The 17,785-nt window shown below is 33.8% G+C and overlaps 1 protein-coding gene across 1 annotated transcript in view; it reads left to right on the top strand.

The window, feature by feature from the left end:
* Window positions 1-17,785, top strand: part of Oct-TyrR (Octopamine-Tyramine receptor) — a 1,115,181-nt gene that overhangs the window by 40,202 nt on the left and 1,057,194 nt on the right. The gene's annotated exons all lie outside the window — the stretch shown is intronic.

Below are 17,785 nucleotides of genomic sequence, written 5' to 3'. Positions count from 1 at the left end.
AAAGATAGACTGCTATCATAAACCAACTTTCTCTGAGAGATTTTTGAATTATTTTTCAAAACATAACTTCCACAGTAAAATCAACATTATAAGGAATTTGAAATCTAGAGCAACTGCCATTTCCAATTCTGATTTCCATAACAAAAATCCCAAATTGATTGAGAATTACCTAGTAAAAAATAATTTTTCTAAAACCCTCATTAGAAAAATAATGTCAGAAAGAAGTTCCTCTTCCCAAAATACTGGGGTGAAACCCAAATATCACAAAATTCCATTCATAGGAAATTAATCTCATAAACTTGGAGTGATAGTCATTACCAATCTTCTCTAATGAAAATACAGTTGGGAAGCATTTTTCTTAAACAAAACAAACAAAAAACACCCCAAGACATGCAATCTAATGTAGTGTACGAATTGAACTGTGGAAGCTGTCACAAATGCTGTTGGTCAAACTGGATGATATCATAGAACACGAGTTTCAGAACACATGAGAGACTCTAAGAAACTGAATTTAAAAAAAAGCCACAGCCCTGATCGAGCGCGAAAAATAATATGCACATATTTTTTATTATGATCATTCAGCTGTTCTAGATGTTCAACCATATTTATCAAAAAGACTCTTGAGTAAAATGAGATATATCCTCAGATGCGATAGTGTTAACACCAGAAAAGATGTTGATGGCCTGAATACCACATATTTTGATTGATTGATAAGTAGAATAGCTAGATAATTTACCCCCTTTTTTTACAATTCACCCCTTTTGTTGCAATTTTTTTATTTTATTTTTGAATGTATCTAATATGTGTAATGTTTTTTAAAATAGTTATATCAACACGGAGAAACTACTTTTTGGTGAGTAATTCAATTAACCTCATTATTTCTTATAAAATTTAAACGATACTCATCATATAAGTTTATGAAACTACATTGTTACAGAGCCCTGAAGAAGAATTCGAGACGTTGGCAGGAAAACAATGGTTTCTTCAAGAGAAGAATTGATCTTGTTACCCAACCAACCATTCCTCAGAAAAATTATTGGTTCACTGAATTAGTTAACTGATTAATGATATACTAACAGTTTCGATTCGAAGACAATGACGACAACACTAAACACTCAAATCAATTTGGTAGATATTGGAAGGTTAGAAGAAGCAGCTTGAATGATGATAGCTTTCGAGCAGTAACACTTTTATATCTGAACCACTCCTAGCCTCCCTCCACATTCTGTCTCTACTTCAACTGATAAAGGAGCTGAATACTTACGAGAAAAATTGTGATCGATAATGTTGTATAAAATGGAATTTCCTACAATTTTGAACTCTATAATTTTTGTTTTTCGTAGGATCTATTTTTTTTATTTAAACCTGATAAAAACTTTGTAACATTAAAATCAGAATAAATCTCTTTTTTTCCACATATCTCACTTCCCCCACAAAAGTTATTATAATCCTTGTGTGTATTGAACATTCATACTCACTCACTATAAAATAATCGTGAGTCAAATCATAATGATCAAAGTTGAATAAAATTGAATTTTCAACAATTTTGAAGGAACTTTCATATCCTATCTTAGTTTTATTATCACAAATTTCATGAATCAAATTCATGAAAAATTTTCTTCGAATGAATAGATACCCACGGAGTGGGTAAATTCATTAACAGAAACAAAATACTCAATTCCTTCAGATTGCCAGTATTATACAGTGTCATCATTAAAGTGCGCACCATATGAGAAACTATTTGTTTTGAAAAGTTTTAATGAAGTTCAACTCCGGCACTTGTCTGTGCTTTGAATTTAAATTAAAATGATGCAGCCAACTGCGACCCACTGACGTTCAGTGTTTGTCAAATGCAACTTTTTTTTTTAATTGAAACAGTGCATTTCTAGATCGAATTTAACAAAAAGTTACTTGAAAAAGTTGTGTCTACGGCAATTTTATATCCATATGTCAAACTTTATGCAACTAGGATAAAGTTAACGTTTTGCTTATTTTTGACAGATATACCCTTTATTTTAAAAAACAAGTTCGGTTAATTGTCATCAATTCTTGTATACATAACAAACTCATCATGGAGTTTAACTTTTCTGTTACATTTTCACTTATACGGACATTTTTAGAGAGAAATTAAAAATTCGTTATAAAATTTTTATCATGATTGGTGCAAAGTTTCAATCACTTGGCTATTTTCTTAAACAAACCTTTGATTTCGAAAAAGCAGAGGCAACTAAAGAAAATGCAAATAATTTCGATAGAACTATTATTATTATTATAAATTTTGAACAACAATAATATTATAGAAAATACAAATAGGTACAAAAATTTACTCATTGATCTAAATGGGGCTGTCAAACACTTATAGCCTACATTTCAGTATGTCGTCCTCCACGTTCAATACAAATTATGGTCCTTCTACTGACATCTGTAACTGCATTTTTAATAAATCGGGGATTTATATTTGCAAAGCACTCGCGAATGGTATTTTCCAGATGTTGTATGCCAGTAAATGGTCTACTTCGGTAAACTTTTTGTTTCAGGTAACCTCACAAGAAAAAGTCTGAAGGCGTAAAATCGGGTGATCTAGGTGGCCAATAATGTTCCCAGTTACGTTCAATAACTTTGCCTCTGAACATTCGTTGGATGAACTGTTTTACAGCAACCGTGTGATGTATTGGTGCGCCATCAAGCTGATACCATAGGTTATATTTAATATTTGAAGGCATATTATCTAAAACTTAACTAACCTCATTATTTAAAAGGTTGAGATAACCGACGGATGATAAATTTTCCCTAAAAAAATGGCCCAATTATTTGGTCGTTAAGTATCCCACACCATACATTAGTTTTGACATTCAATTGTCGAATTGGGATTTAATAAATTTTGGCTTGTAAGGCCAAAATTTATTCTTCAATGAAATTTTTCTAACACTTTCTCTCTTGTAATCGGTATTTTTCATAATATCGGTTATGCTCGTTTGCCCGTGTTCAATAACTTTCAAATAAATATTTAGTTGGACCTCCTCATCATATTTACTTGGAGTGTGCTTTTTCTTTAATTGATTTGCTACGGATCCTGTTTCTCAGAATTTCAACATCATCCTTGACACAGTAGTATGTTGAACATTTTTTCCTGGATTCCGTTCATTAAAAATATTAGATACTTGCCGGTATGGTGTATTCTCACCACATATTGAAACTATTTCTATTCTTTCCTGAAGAGGCAACATTATTGCAACAATAACTGTTAAGAATTTGACAAGTAAATCACTGATTTGACACAACCATAGCATGAATTTTGTTTGTCAAGACCTACTTAAAATTTCATTTAACGTGATAAAGCATCTTTACCGCCCTAATTAGTGTTTATAAATAATCTGTAAATACTGAATATTGAAATTTCAATATAATTTCAACTCTAGTAATTTTATTGATACTTATTGCAGTTTTTGAGTTGTGTCTGCTTTTTCAAAGATTTTCAACAATTTTGAAGGAATTTTCATAACCTATATTATTTTTGTTATCACAAATTTCATGAATCAAATGCATGAAAAATTTTCTTCAAATGAATAGATACCACTGAGTTCATGAAAATTCATTAACAGAAACATAATACTCAATTCCATTAGATTAGCAGTATTATATACAATTTGTTCAATGTGATTTTGAAGTTTCCCACTTCGATGGTTTTGTTTTATTTTTTTGTAAGAATCTTAATATTTTCAATACAATAATAGCATTGAAGGGGTTATATTTTTTTGAAGCGAATAATTTTTGGGAAAGAAAGTATTTGGCTTTCTACTACTTCATCTTGATACAAAAAAGAAGGATGAGGGAGTCTTCCAAAGAAAGGAAGGAAGTAACTCTATACATGGATGTGTAGATCATGCAAAGAAGTAACTTTCAGACACAAACTGAAAGAAAGTCCTCCTGAAACAGCTACTTTCATATAAACATAGAATTATACGAAAGAAAAAATTCTTCCGAAACAAATACTTCTATATGAACACTGATTTATACAGAAGATACTTTTCTCTACTCAGTTCGTATTTCAAACATTCGTTGTGGAATAAAAATCAGACATCATTCACATGAGTTCTACTTTAAATGAATGGTAACAACTTGCACTCACATAGAACACTGCCATCGTCACTGGTATACACCGATGTTTCGCCTTAAGACACTTGCCCTAAGGCTCTTCAGTACCAAATTGGATAACATTATAGGAAATTAAAAATTAAAAAAAATCGGAATTCATGAATGAAGTGTGTGTTTTTTCAGAAACAAAAAACCATATAAGTACCATTTCTCATTATATTATCAAACACTAATTATTCTCTGCCTCATAATATTTTCAAACACAAATTATTCTCTACCGCAGAGTTTGATAATATAATGAGAAATGGTACTTAAATGGTTTCTTGTTCTGAAATTTCTGATTCAACTCATGAGAATGAATTAGCCAGTGGAAACTGAATTCATAACTGTTAGCATTTTCCAGATTATTTTGTTGTTAAGAGAATGTTCTGTTCAATAACGAGATTGCAATGAAATTGAGAGTAAATGTGTGTACAGGATACAAGTGTCTCCCTTGGAAATAATATCGATGTATTCTTCAGCTTGAATATTATTTCCTGGAAAGTAGATATCAACTGTGGAGAGTCTCCATCTCATTTTTATTATCAAAATTTAATTCATCATGACACCAGTTTTAATAATTTTAATAGACATATCACTGTAATGCAGTTATATCCATTACTTTGCGGTCGCTGATTATCGAAAATCAATACATTTCTTTAAACTCGCCATTAATAATTTTCATTGAAGGTGTCTACCATTGTGAACCGTGAGAATATCCTATTTTTTTCTTTGTTAATGAAGCATAAAAGATTCACTACATTTCGGCACGTAGAACCCGTCTCATAAATCGCCTTATTTATCAGTGGCCATAATCGTAAATTAACTTTTTATGTATTCTTTCACGGATTGGATGTTGGATGCATTGAGTGTTTGATAATATAATGAGGCAGAGAATAATTTGTGTTTGATAATATAATTAGAAATGGTACTTATATGGTTTCTAGTTCTGAAATTTCAAATTCGACTCATGAGAATGAATAACACAGTGGAAACTGAATTACCTAATTACTGTTAGCATTTTCTAGATTATTTCATTGTTGAGAGAATGTTCTGTTCAATAACGAGATTGCAATGAAACTGAGAGTAAATATGTGTACAGGATATAAGTGTCTTTCTTGGAAATAATATCGATGTATTCATCAGCATGGATATTATTTCCTGGAAAGTAGATATCAACTGTGGAGAGTCTCTATCTTATTTTTATTATCACAAATTTAATTCATTATAACCCCACCTTCAATAATTTTGATAGACATATCACTGTAATGCAGTTATATCAATTACTTCGCGGTCGCTGATTATCGAAAATCAATACATTTCTTTAAACTCGACATTAATAATTTCCATTGAAGGTGTCCACCATTGTGAGCCGTGAGAATATCCTGTTTTTTTCTTTGTTAATGAAACATAAAAGATCCACTACATTTCGGCAGGTAGAACCCGTCTCATGAATCGCCTTATTTATCAGTGGCCATAATCGTAAATTAACTTTTTATGTATTCTTTCACGGATTGGATGTTGGATGCATTGAAAAATATATTCGTTTACATGCTATAGAATGTGTGGAAACATTTTCCGGAGACACAATCTCATTGGGGTGACGTCTAATAACATCACAGGTTTATTATAATGGAAGCTAGTATGCAAAAATATGTTTTTTTATTTTCTTTTATACCAACTAAATACATGCTATTTTTGTATTGAAAATATTGAGATTCTTACAAAAAAAAAACAAAACCATCGAAGTAGGAAACTTCAAAATCACATTGAACAAATTGTATAAAATACTGCTAATCTAATGGAATTGCCTATTATGTTTCTGTTAATGAATTTTCATGAACTCAGTGGGTATCTATTCATTTAAAGAAAATTTTTCATGAATTTGATTCATGAAATTTGTGATAATGAAAATAATATAGGATATGAAATTTCCTTCAAAATTGTTGAAAATTTTTGAAAAAGCAGACACAACTCAAAAACTGCAATAAGTATTAATAAAATTACTAGCGTTGAAATTACATTAAAATTTCAATATTCAGTATTCACAAATTATTTATAAACACTAACTAGGGCGGTAAGGATGCTCAATCACGTTGAATAAAATTTTTAAGTAGGTTTCGACAAACAAAATGCATGCTATGGTAATGTCAAATTGTTGATTTACTTGTCAAATTCTTAACAGTTATTGTTGCAATAATGTTGTCTCTTCAGGAAAGAATAGAAATAGTTTCAATATGTAGTGAGAATACACCATACCGGCAAGTAGCTGACATTTTTAATGGACGGCATCCAGGAAAAAATGTTCAACATACTACTGTGTCAAGGATGATGTTAAAATTCAAAGAAACAGGATCCGTAGCAAATCAGCAAATCCAAGTAAATATGATGAGGAGGCCCAACTTAATATTTGTTTGAAGGTTATTGAACACGGGCAAACGAGCATAACCGATATTATAAAAAATACCGATTACAAGAGAGAAAGTGTTAGAAAAATCTTATTAAAGAATAAATTTTGGCCTTACAAGCCGACATTTATTAACACATTTGAAGAACGAGATTTTGATGTTCGTTTGAGGTTTTCATTCTGGTTTCAAGGAGAGAGAGAAGAAAATGTAAAGTTTCCGTGAAAAATTTCATGGACAGATGAGGCAACGTTCTCTTCAAATGGAACGATGAGTTCTCAAAATTGCCGATGATGGGCCCAAGAAAATCCCAATTCCACAGTTAAATGTGGTGATCAGTATTCCTTCAAAACTAATGTATGGTGTGGGATACTTAACGACCAAATAATTGGGCCATTTTTCTTTGGGGAAAATTCATCATCCGTCGGTTATCTCAACATTTTAAATAACGAGGTTAGTGAAGTTTAAGATAATTTACCTTCAAATATCAAATACAACCTATGATATCAGCTTGATGGCGCACCAATACATCACAGTCCCTCCAACAAATGTTCAGAGGCAAAGTTATTGGACGTAACTGGGAACATTATTGGACACCTAGATCACCCGACTTGACGCCTTTAAACTTTTTCTTGTGGAGTTACCTGAAACAAAAAGTTTACCGAAGAAGACCATTTACTGACATACAACATCTGGAAAATACTATTCGCGAGTGCCGTGCAAATATAAATCCCCGATTTATTAAAAATGCAGTAACAGATGTCAGTAGAAGGACCATAATTTGTATTGAACGTGGAGGACGACATACTGAAATGTAGGCTATAAGTGTTTGACAACCTCATTTAGACCAATAAATAATTTTTTGTACCCATTTGTATTTTCTATAATATTATTGTTGTTAATATTATTATTATTATTATAAAATTTATAATAATACTGTGTATCAGGTGAAGGAGACGTGGAATGCGGAGAAAGGCTAAGAGTGGTTTAGATATAAAAGTGTAACTGCTCGAAAGCTATCATCATTCAAACTGCTTCTACTAACCTTCCAATATCTGCCAAATTGATTTGAGTGTTCAGTGTTGTCGTCATTGTCTTCGAATCGAAACTGTGAGTATATTATTAATCAGTCAACTGATTTAGTGAACTAATAATTTTTCTGAAGAATGGTTGGTTGGGTAACAAGATCAATTATTTTCTTAAATAAACCATTGTTTCCTTGCCAACGTTTCAAATTCTTCTCCAGGGCTCTGTAACAATGTAGTTTCATGAACTTATATGATAAGTATCGTTTAAATTTTATGAGAAATAATGAGGTTAATTAAATTACTCACCGAAAAGTAGTTTCTCCGTGTTGATATAACTATTTCAAAAATCATTAGACATATTAGATACATTCAAAAATAAAATAAAAAAATTGCAACAAAAGGGGTAAATTGTAAAAAAAATGGTAAATTATCTACATGTTCTACTTATCGAATTGAAATATGCGGTATTCAGGCCATCAACATCCCTTCTAGTGTCAACACTATCGCATTTGAGAATATATATCATTTAACTTAAGAGTCTTTTTGATAAATAGGGTTGAACATCTAGAATAGCTGGATGGTCAAAAAATGTGTGCAAATCCTTTTTCATATTCAATCAGGGCTGTGGAGTTTTTATATTTAGTTTCTCAGAGTCTCTCATGTGTTCTGAAACTCGTGTTTCATGATATCGGCCAGTTTGACCAACATAGCATTTGTGACACCTTCCACAGTTCAATTTGTACACTACATTAGATTGCATGTCTTGGGGTGTTTTTTTTTATTTGTTAACTTTTTATGCATATATTTTGTAGTTATGCCATGACCAAATCAGCACAAATGGTTAATATACAATTACCCATTACCAACCCGAAAAATTTGTTTGTAAATAGTTCCATTGTAACAAAAGTAATTGGAGTCTATACATTCATGTCCCTTTGCGTTGGTGTTCTGTCGAAGTTGTTGCAATTTTTTTCAATTTTATTCTCAAATGTATCTAATATGTCTAATGTTTTTCAAAATAGTTATATCAACACGGAGAAACTACTTTTCGGTGAGTAATAGAAACGATACTTATCGTATGAGTTTTTGTGGGAGGTATGTTTATGAAGCTACATTGTTACAGAGCCCTGAAGAAGAATTCAATCAAATTCGAAACGTTGGCAAGAAAACAATTGTTTCAATTTGATCCTTTCACCCAACCAACCATTCTTCAGATATATTATTAATGTCTATATATATAAATATATATAAATATATATATATATATATATATATATATATATATATATATTTATATATATATATATATATATATATATATATATATATATATATATTTATGAATTTCTAGTTTGGAGTATGTCTCTTCTTACTGATACCGATAAATCTGAGAAGGATAAGGTTAATATTCGGCAGGACGTGATGTTGGTGCAGGGATCAGAGCTACCAGAGAATATCGTGGACTTTCTAACGGAATTCCATGTAGAACTCCCACTCAGCCCCCTTCCTGGAGAAGCTGTGATGGAGACGACTCCAAGACCTGGATGTAGTAGAATGGAGGATATTCGTTCAACCACTCCGTTTCCCGAAACGAGCAGCACCAGCAAAGATGCGGAGAAGGGCTCGAAGAGTACCAGCAAGCGGTAGTGATAATGAGTTTGCTGTCCCCCAACCGACTAAGAAGATAGTGTCCGCCGCTAAGTCGAAGCAGGTGGAGCCGAAGGTGAAACCAAAGCAGTCGGAGCTGCGGAAATATATGAAAATATGGAATGAAAGGAATCCATAGTACCTCCGCCACCGATACTTGTGCCAACTGTTCAGGGGGCAACTTCCTGCCCACCCTCTGGCAGCGAGGTGGAGTTACCGACACCGCAGTGGAGCTGCAACTTAGTCAACGACGTGCTAGAACTCGGCATAATATGCCGAGAGAGAAAGACCAAGCTACTGGTGATCCGGGGCAGCGACGAGAGATTGGCAGAGATTGCCACACACAAGCGACGATTTGTGGTTCGACAGGAACAACTAGTCGAACGAAAAAGGCGTTTGCTGGCTGAATAATTGTCAGAGGTGGAAATCAACATTGAAAAAGAAAGTCAGGACATCGTCGAATTCAATAAGGAGTACCGTGTTGAGGGTGATTCAACGGAACAGTACCGGCTCGAAGTCGCCCACATTAGCAAAAACTGTGTGAAGAATCTCCAGAAGCGGATCAAGAAGGGAGTTGACGACATGGTGATATAATCAACATTCATTTTCCCTAAGTTCCCAGCTGAACACTCAAATTAGTTTGGTAGATATTGGAAGGTTACAAGAAGCTGTTTGTAATCTTTGAATAAACAATGGAAAAAAAATTCTTCGTCTTTCATTTCATTTCATACAACTTCGTTCATTGTAATTTTCCTTGTGAAATTGAAAATGAATGAGATAATTCCATTTTGAGATTTCACCCCCTACTCATTTCAGATTTAAATCGAAAAAAATATCGATCCTATGAAAAAAAAATGGTGGGGTCGAAATTGTAGGAAATTCAATTTTATATGACTTTGTTCATCACAAAGTTTCTCGTGAAGTCAAAAATAAACTTGATGATACAATGACCTCCACCCTTTTTCGAAAAATATCGATTTATTGAAAAAAAATATAGGAATCAAAATTGTTGAGTATTTGATTTCATAAAACTTCTGTCATAACTATTTTTCTCATAAAATTCAATATAGATAGGTTATTTGATAAAATATGTATATTTTTAACCGTAATCTGGTTTCATATGCTAATGAAAGACGACACTGTGAGAAGAGAAGCGAAATTCAAGCTACAGCTGCGATTTTTTCGAAATTCATCTCGATGCGCTCTCATGTACTGAATGACGACGTTCTCGATCACAACTCGTCTTTTATATGATTCGGTTGTGGTCGTGGTAGCGCCCCACACTACTCTCAGTGTGACGTGGTTCAAGGGTGGGACGTAGGTGAAGGTCATTCAAGCTGGAATTCAAAACACTTCTTCAAAGTCACCTTGTCGTCATCATCTTACATAAGTAGAGGTCATTTCAAAGTCACAATAACCACATGGATCAATGAAGGTTGTGAAAATATGAGAAGTGAATAAATGTCATTCAAGGTTAAATCCAAAACACTACCTCAAAGTCACATTGACCGTATCACCTTCTGACATAGTTCAAGGGTGTGACGTAGATAAAGCTCGTTCAAAGTCGAACTCAAAAGACTTCTTCAAAGTCACCTTGTCGACATCATGTGACGTATGTAGAGGTCATTTCAATGTTGATTTGACCCGATTCTAAATTCTCAAGGTCAACCCCCAAGGTTATTCGATTTTGAACATTGTTCGAAAAAGCTGTGAAAATATGAAGTGTGAATGAAAGTCATTCAAAGTCAAACCCAAAACACTACCTCAAAGTCGCCTTATCCTTATTACCATGTAAACCTGATTCAATCATCATACATCGTGCTGCGTCGAACAATGTTTGATTGGTTCTCTCTGCCACTCCAAAGGACAATTTTTCTCAATGTGACCTATCCCCAGACATCTATAGTACGTCAAACGTTTGTATAAATAACTGGGTTTTGTGGTATCAAAAGTATTTTCTCTATCCCGGTTCGAGCCTGCTGTGTTGAATGGCTTTTCACGTGTAGATTTGAAATTTTCACTTTTAAAGATTATCTGTGTCATTTGCGTCACAAATGCTATAACTTCATCTTTTTCTTAATTCAGCTTACTTTCGATTCGTCTTTCTTCTTCCATCAGTTTTGACTTCAAATTGCTCATATTCAGGTCATCTTCATCGGCTCTCAAATTCCTTGCTAAGTGCTCATATTGATCAGGTAAACCTAATAACGTGAATCCTGCTAATGTGAATTTCGCTAAATTCAAATCCAGCATTTTCAATTTTATGATATAACCCGTTTCGTCTATTCAGGTTCCGATTGATCGTTTCGTCTGAGCTTTTGGTGGTATTGATAAAATGTCTGAGTAACAATAAGCCATGCCAAGCATTAAAGTTAGTATGAATTTTCGTTCGCAATCGAAAGAGAAAAATTAAGTTACGTAATGACTGAAAATCAACCATTTCTAACAGGAGATACCTTTTATTTATTTGGCTGCCAGTTTTTCAATAAAATATATATTAACTGAACTGATTCACACAGAACTAGTCCATCATCAACGTACAATGCCAAAAATGGTAAATTTTTGTTATGTGGACACTCAGCGATTTTGAAAAAAATTTTGACTGTACTTACGTATTTTGATGCGTAGATTACGGATCCGAAAGCGAAAGAAAAAAGCGGCGCTCTCCCTTATTTAAAAAGTTACGGCCCTTCAAAGTTCAGAAAAGGGCAACTTTTCAGCCTTCTTTTTCACTAAATAAACTATTTAAAAACACAAGCATTTATTCACTAGGTCACCTTTACACCTTATTCCTCCTTCTTTAACACTTTTCACTTCAATAATCAACATTTTTCTTATGAAAAACTTAATTTATAAACGAATGCTTCTCCTGGTGACATTATTCTATTTTTAGGTTAGTTCCTAGTGACATTTCAGAAAAAGGCGGTTGGTATTTGCCGTCGCCTGCTATTTCAAATTCGTAATACACCACCAAAAACCAATTTATGATCTAAAGAATGAAGGTAAAAAACATTTGAATTACTTCAGGAATATGGACTGCATCAGTCATACCAACCATATCATTAACCTTAAAAACGTAAAATACAGTGATATGTAACCAAAAAGCGGCTCCGTACATTTTTTAACATTTTTATAAGAAAAATGTTGATTATTGAAGTGAAAAGTGTTGAAGAAGGAGGAATAAGGTGTAAAGGTGACCTAGTGAATAAATGCTTGTGTTTTCAAATAGTTTATTTAGTGAAAAAGAAGGCTGAGAAGTTGCCCTTTTCTGAACTTTGAAGGGCCGTAACTTTTTAAATAAGGGAGAGCGCCGCTTTTTTTTTTGGATTCGTAATCTACGCATCAAAATATGTAAGTACAGTCAAATTTTTTTTCAAAATCGCCGGGTTTCCACATAACGAAAATTTACCCCAAAAATATAATTACGTTTTCCATTTTCCCATAAAAAACGCATTTATCCACTTCCAATTGTTTGAACGAAAATTCAGCAAGGACTCTTGTCAATTCCATGTTCCAGCATCGGGGCAACTGCTTCAACCCATAAATACTTTTCTTCAGTTTGCAGACCAAGGAACGATCTTCACTTTCAAAACCTTCAGGTTGTTTCATGAATATATTTTCTGATAAAGTTTCACTCAAACACGCAGTTTTGATGTCAAACTGACGAATTTCCAAATTTCTGACAGCTGCTAACGTCAAAAGTATTCTGATAGATTCAAACCTGATTACTGTAGAAAATGTTTCATTGAAATCTATTCCAGGAGTTTGCGAGTATCCTTTAGCACAGAGCCGTGCTTTATATCTATCAACTCGTCCATTTGATTTCATTTTCACCTTGTAAACCCACTTACAACCGACAGCTTGGCGATTGGGAGGTAATGGTTCTAGAACTCATGTTTCATTTTCATCAAGGGATTTTATTTCATCCTCCATTGCTTCCCGCCATTTTTCTTTTTCTTCGCTTTCAATTGTTTCTTTGTAAGTTTGCGGTTCATCGATAATAGCCGCACATAGTACCGAATTTTAGTGGTTTTTGTGTTTTGTGTTCTCAACTGGTATCGTTTATTTTGATTTTGCATGTTGGAATCGGTTTCTATGTTTCCAGAGACATTTTCTAAAAGAGTTTCCTCTTCAGTGAACTGGACGGAATTTCTCTCAGAATCATTTTCCTGCAGGTTTTCTATCTCAAATGATGCATAGTCGGGACTTGGAAGTTCTTTGACGAAAACACCTTCATTGAAACTTACGTCCCTCGCCACAATGACTTTTCTTGAATCTGGATCATAAACTCTGTAATTTGGACCATATCCATCATATCCAACAAGATACTGTTGATTGAATTTCCTGTCAAACTTACGTCTAAACTGTTTCGGAATGTGATTATATGCTTCCGATCCAAATGTTCGTAAATGACTGAGATTGGGTTGCTTTCCTATTCACTTTTCATATGACGTTTTGTAATCAGTTCTGGAAATTCTACGATTCAATAGATACACAGCCATATTCACTGCTTCTGCCCATAAATCCATAGGAAGTTTACTTTTGATTAACATGGTTCTTGCACTTTCAACAATTGATCTGAGATCTCGTTCTGCCTTCCCGTTCTGTTCAGGAGTGTATGGCTCACTAGTTTCATGAATAATTCCTTTTTTATTAAAATGATATTTGAATGACTGATTGACATATTCTGACCCGTTGTCACTTCTGATGATCTTGATTTCATTTTTGGTTTGTCCTCTGATCATTTGTTGGAATTCGAGGAATTTTGAGAAAAAATCACTTTTGTGTTTGACAAAATATACAAAGCGATACGATGTACACTCGTCCTTGAAGAGAATGAAGTAATTTGCACCTCCAAGTGATGTACATGATATTTTGCCACAGACATCAGTATGAATGTATTCTCCTGGTTTCCAAATTGGAACATGATGACTTGTCATGAAAGGCCTCCGCTGTTGTTTCCCAAAATGACAACTGCTACAGAATAGACCATCTATACTTCTTATTCTTGTACCTGGTAATTGACCTTTATCAGCCATTTCCTTCAGTGAACGAAAGTTAATGTGACCTAGTCGATCATGCCACATCATTGCAGACTGTATTTGTGCAGAATTACTCTGTTGATTTTCTGGAACATCAAATAACATTCTGTGGCACTGATTGGTCTGTTTGATTCCTGAGACAATTAAGCCTTTCTCATTTCTTACTTCGATTTTAGATTCATCGAAAATAACTTTGAAGTTTTTATTGGCTACAGCTCCCACTGAAAATAGATTCTTCTTCAGTTCTGGCACGTACAACGTGTTTTCTAATGTACGAAACTCTCAACGACCATTGACTAAGGCTATTAGTTCTATCGAACCTATTCCATCAGCATGAATGACTGAGTTATCTCCTTACTGAATGGCAATTTCGGAATCAAGTGGTTTTAGCTCATTAAACCATTCTATGTGAGAGGTCATGTGTCTGGAGGCAGCACTATCAGCAAGCCAAATATCTTCACATCCAAGGGCTATAATATTCTTCTCTTCGGAATTTAGTGCTTGATTGTGTTCTCGATTGTTATATTAATTTTATATTCCTGATTACTATCACGACTATTTTCACCATATTTGTTGATTCTTTTTCTGCATTCTGACTTCAGGTGTCCTCTTTTCCTACAATAGAAGCACACAATGTTTTGTTTGATCTTAGCTTTGGAGGAATTACTTTTATCGACACTTGAATTATTTCTCTTATGGTGGAATTTCACAGCAGCAAATGCATTTGAAGTTTCTTCCATTTGACTTAACCTCAGCTCTTCCTTCAAAAGTCTAGCCGTCAAGTTATCAAAAGTTTGTTTGTTCTCATCATAAGAGTCCCATGCAGTAACAAACGCGCTATATTTATGAGGTAGACTACCCAAAACTTTTGCAACTTTATCAAGATCTGACACCTTTTCTTCTACGTCGGATAATGCTTGGGCCATTGACTCAACCTTGCTTATATGCTGAGCAATCGTATCTGTTTCGGACATTTGATAATTAAAAAAATGCTGCTTTAGCATAACTTTGTTGACAGAAGATCTTTGCTCGTGTATGAGTTTGATTCTTGTCCACATTTCTGGAGCAGTTCCACAAGACATTATAGTTTGGAGTTGGGAGAATTCCATCGATGTAGATATCAGAAGCATTGCTTCCGCATTGAGATCATCCCAATCCTTTCTCTCCTCACAAACTAATTCACTTGGACGTTGGTTGGTTCCATTAACTAAGGCAATTAAACCCTCAGCTCTGAAGATTATTTCCATTTGAAATTTCCATAACTGGAAATTGCTGCCATCAAACTTTTGGATACTGAGACTTTTAAACTTGTCCATTTTATTCCTTACTGTGCCTGAACCTTACGTTTTCCTCAGGAAGTAAAACCAATGTGACAATGACAACTAGAAGAGTCACAATTTTCTCCAAATTCAATACAGGGATGCTGGCTTTTTCTGGAACGTTTTCTTCTATTATTAACTTCAAGAACAGTTACTCATTCGTGATCTGGGCCCATAACCTTTTAGAAATACCCAATAAACTGTGGAAGAATGAGTAGAATGAACCAAACCAAAACTGTTCATTAATTCAACTATCTTACATCAACTACTATCACCTAGCTACTAAACAAATTGTATATCAACGCAGTTGACAAAGCTTATAAAATATAATATATTTCTATGAACATATGATAAAATATTGTGAAAGGTGCCTTATATCTCGTAATTTACTCCCAGCAAGAATAATACTTGAAAAAAAAGTTTTTTGACAAATGTAGGATAAGCTTTCTGAATTTTGTTATGATCTCGCCCACTAGATGTGCGTTCGTTAGAAGACTCTGAGAACGAGAGAAAGAGAGATAATCACCAAGTCTCTTCCTAGATTTGACAAGCTGTACGCTCCTGAAAAATTGGTTTTGTTTCAGATGTATATATGGTAAGATAAATCAAAGCGTATTAGTCTTGATTCAATATTCGTACAGTTCACTTCTTTTGAAAAGGCATTACATGTTCAATATTCTGAGCCAAAATGGTTCAGGGTTCCGTTTTTTGAAACTTCCGCAAACATAACGCTTTTTTACGTACGACATTTCATAGATAAGTTGATGAAATATATACTTATGTTCGAAGCCATGAAAAGTTACAAAATATTATGGAGCGTACTCGCCAATTAGTTTGAAGTTGGCAAGCAAGTTATTATTTATATAGCGGTATCCGTAGTAAAAAGTCTTTTGAAACTTCCACAGTGTCATCAGTGGATTGATATCTCATCTTTTGATAACACCAACTCCATTTATGCTTCAATACGAGTTAAGGATAAAGGCGAATTAATTCATCCCTCTGAAAGTGTTGTCAAAATTTGCGAGTTATGCAAAAAAAAATAATCAAATATCCTTCAAACAATCGTGGAGGAAAAATATTGAAAGATCTGAATAAACAAAAAAATTTGAATCAGGTGTGGGTGTTGATATTTTTTTATTTGCGGGTTGATCAATAAAATGACTATGTACTCGATTCGAGGCACTCATGCTTCATAGCTGTTTATACTCGTGTATATAAATGCTCTGTACTCATGGTCGATTATCTATTTTTAAGTATTTGTCACATTCCACAATCTGAAAACATATAAAAATTATAATAGAGAACTTTATACAAGTATAGAAGGGCAAACTTTTTAGTTTACCCCGATAAGTTACTGCGTAAAATCAAAGTATTTTTCAAAACTCCTTTGACATCTGTCGAAGAAGTCAAGAAATAAATAATCAAAAAGTAATAACGGCAAATATCTTTGAAAAATGTTTGTCCATTTCTGAAGACGTTCGCAGATTTTGGCATCCGAAACGTAAAAATAAGTATTATATCATTTCTTAGCATTTTTTTTGATAGGCAAAATTGTTAAATATGACAAGTTACTAATAAATATTTTTCTTTGTGAAAAATACTTTGATTTTATGCAGTAACTTATTGGGGTAAACTGAATAGTTTGCTACACTTCTTTCTACAATTTTTCAGATTGTGGAAGGCAACAAATACCCAAAACAAGGTCGATGAAAGTCTCATTTGAGTATAGAATGTGGCACCAGACGACCCCATAAAAGTCATTTCAACACCAATATGATGTTATAATGATGGAATATATTTGTCCACAACTCAATTACGTCGAATGCAAGGATGTGTGAGCGTGATTAGACGCTGCTGAGAGTTGAAAACATGAACATTCGAAGCTGAAAAATTAATAGAAGGGATATTGTGAAGCGATGCAAGACATAATTGGTTTGAAAAAGTTCTCATCACACCCATCATCACTCATGACTTCACATGATCTTGAGTCGCACCTCACACAGTCTTGAACATGACCTGCAATGTGCGGTGCGAAGTTCGATATCAATGATCATCACTTTGTCACCTTTTGAAGTTCGAACTTGAATATTGACTTCGAACAACGTATCATGATGGACAGTAGGGTAGAAGCAGCCCCATTCCTTCTACTAAAATAAAAGTCAACATCACCTCCTACCAACACAATTTTGAAGTTACACCCCACTACCACT

Source organism: Leptinotarsa decemlineata, unplaced genomic scaffold (assembly GCF_025532065.1).
Source record: "Leptinotarsa decemlineata unplaced genomic scaffold, Ldec_3_MD MMD2_P_RNA_scaffold_2, whole genome shotgun sequence".
NCBI lineage: Eukaryota > Metazoa > Arthropoda > Insecta > Coleoptera > Chrysomelidae > Leptinotarsa > Leptinotarsa decemlineata.
Note: the sequence above shows the minus strand (reverse complement) of the source record. Positions and strands in the feature narration are given on the sequence as shown.